Source organism: Poecilia formosa, unplaced genomic scaffold (assembly GCF_000485575.1).
Source record: "Poecilia formosa unplaced genomic scaffold, Poecilia_formosa-5.1.2 Scaffold871, whole genome shotgun sequence".
In the NCBI taxonomy this organism is placed as follows: domain Eukaryota; kingdom Metazoa; phylum Chordata; class Actinopteri; order Cyprinodontiformes; family Poeciliidae; genus Poecilia; species Poecilia formosa.
The window spans coordinates 9,393-11,627 of record NW_006800810.1 but is presented as its reverse complement, the minus strand read 5'-3'; the positions used below and the strand labels follow the sequence as shown (position 1 = coordinate 11,627).

At 39.2% G+C, this 2,235-nt stretch overlaps 1 long non-coding RNA gene across 1 annotated transcript; it reads right to left on the bottom strand.

Annotated features, from left to right (window-relative positions):
• Positions 1-640: 640 nt before the first annotated feature.
• LOC107834968 (uncharacterized) lies at positions 641-2,225 on the bottom strand. The gene is made up of 2 exons (XR_001660795.1): positions 811-2,225; positions 641-729 (listed from the first exon to the last, which is right to left on the bottom strand). It is a non-coding gene; the product is annotated as an uncharacterized LOC107834968 (long non-coding RNA).
• Positions 2,226-2,235: the final 10 nt, after the last annotated feature.

Here is a 2,235-nt window from a genome sequence, read left to right as displayed (position 1 = left end):
CCACCATGAGAATCAACTCATTTAAAGTTAAACTCAGTTTCACACAGAGAGCCTAGCATAAATGTCTGGCTGTTGAACTGGACCGGTCCAGGTCGCTATCAGGCTAATTTCTACTAGCAGCTTTGCTAATCTTTACATCACCAAGGCTCATTAAAACAAACCTTTATCTGGGCTGTTTTCTGTTCTTCCTCTTTCTTCTCTCCCTCCCTGAAGGTTAAGTCCTTTTTGAGACATTGTTTTGCTAGCTTAGCTTCTGACCGGAGCTTTGGACGTTTGGACACGAAGCTGAAGTTGGTTAGCTTCCAGTAGCTAAAGGGCGATTCCACTACTTTCCGCATCTTTAATCAACTCTAGTTTAAAAAATACTACACCTAGAGACTTGAAACCTGGACTAGATTATTCTGCTCCAATAGCAGAATATTTAAAACCATATTTGGGATTTGTGAAACTTTTATCTGATTTGTGAAAACTCAAAGTTCGATAATCACCATTTTTGGCACCTCTTTCATTCCTACAACTGCTCTAATTAAAAAACTACAACTATAGTTACCAACCCAAGAATCAACAGACTGAATCAGTCATTAGCAGGTTTAGTTCAGTGTTTCACCTTCCTTACATGTTTTAAGTGTTTCCCTTCTGCCTCACCTGGATTGAATCTGTGGATGATTAACAACCTTCTGCACTTCTTGATGGCTGCAGACGGTCATGCAATCATCTAACTCAGCTGTTCTGGAACAGAGGCTCATTTAAGCACGACCCTAAGCATATCATAATAAAAAGTTAAAAACAAGTGATTATTATCACAACAACCTGGAGCAGCCAGCCTTACACTTCGTTGTCCACCACATGCTCTCCCAGACCAAACAATAGGCAATAGGGGTGCGGCAAAACAGCTGACATTGATTCAACGTTGATCAGACATTGATCAGACATCAGCATTTCAGTCATTAGATTTCAACCATAAAACAACATTGATTCAATGACACAGTTTGAACATTAGTTACTTGGTTAGAGCTGGATGATTGTTTGATGTTTGATCTACCATCATTTGTCAACTTCAACCAAAAGTCAACGATTCTGACTATAATTCAACGTTGATGTAACATCGTGTGCTATGGGTAGTTTTCCATATATTCTTGGAAATTATACATATTCTTCCTTTTATAATTCATCTCCTCTCAGGATCTTAGTCTTGTTCTCTCACAGCCAACATGCATTGTTTTCATTTACCCACCTCAAGCATTTCCACAAAGTTTTGCCATGACATGCCAGGTTATTTGCTTTTCACATGATTCCTGTTACGTCTTCAGTTTTTAGGTGTTTCTGCTTTTGCAAGTTTTCTTTGTTTTATATTTGAACACCTTGTTAACTGCCTGCCTGCTAGTCTGTACTTGTGTACCACTGAGAACAAAATTTGACATGTTTGTAAAGTATTTTCTAAAACTGCACATGGAAAAAATAAGAATCCAAGTCTCCCCACAGACTGCTCACCTTCCTGGTTAATGGGAACAATCCAAGGTGCAGCTTTTTTGCCATCTTTACATCACAAGCCAACATTTCCAGCTCCACATGGACCATTTCTGAAGAATCAACCCAAAAACATCTTCCCACATATGTTGTGAGCCAATTGCTGAAATGGTCAAATTATGGATTATGTCAAATTGTGACATAATCTATGCAACTGTTCATAAACATCATAGTGGCCAATATGGATGAAGTTACATCACAGAGTGATTTTAAATTTGATCAGAAGTGAGAACTTCACAGTATTTTGACTCTTGAGAATGTGGCAGAAATGTCCATCTTATTTTGTGCCTAATAAACAGGAAGGGGGAGTTCCTGCTTTCAAACCTTTTGATCCTTTGCTGTGGATATTTACAAGTCAGCAGAGGAACGACGACAGTGGAGGAATCTCCAGCAAACTGAGGTCCTCCCTGTGTTTGAATGAACATTTAAATTACTTTCTTGTGAAAATTATTTTAACAGAAAATTTCCCAAGAAGGAGCAGAAACTGAGTCTGTTAGCCAAGAGGAAGAGGAGGAAGAGGAGGAGCTGATCTGTCCCTGAACTCTAAAGAGACTCAAACTTCCTCCTTCAGCTCAGCTCTCCAACATTAACTCTGCTCAACATGCTGTCTCTGCTCACATCTGGATTCTCTCTGCTGGTTCTGATCACTGGATCAGGTTGGTTGGAGTCTTTCAGAGAATAATCTGATCCTTGTTGTTCTTCACTTAT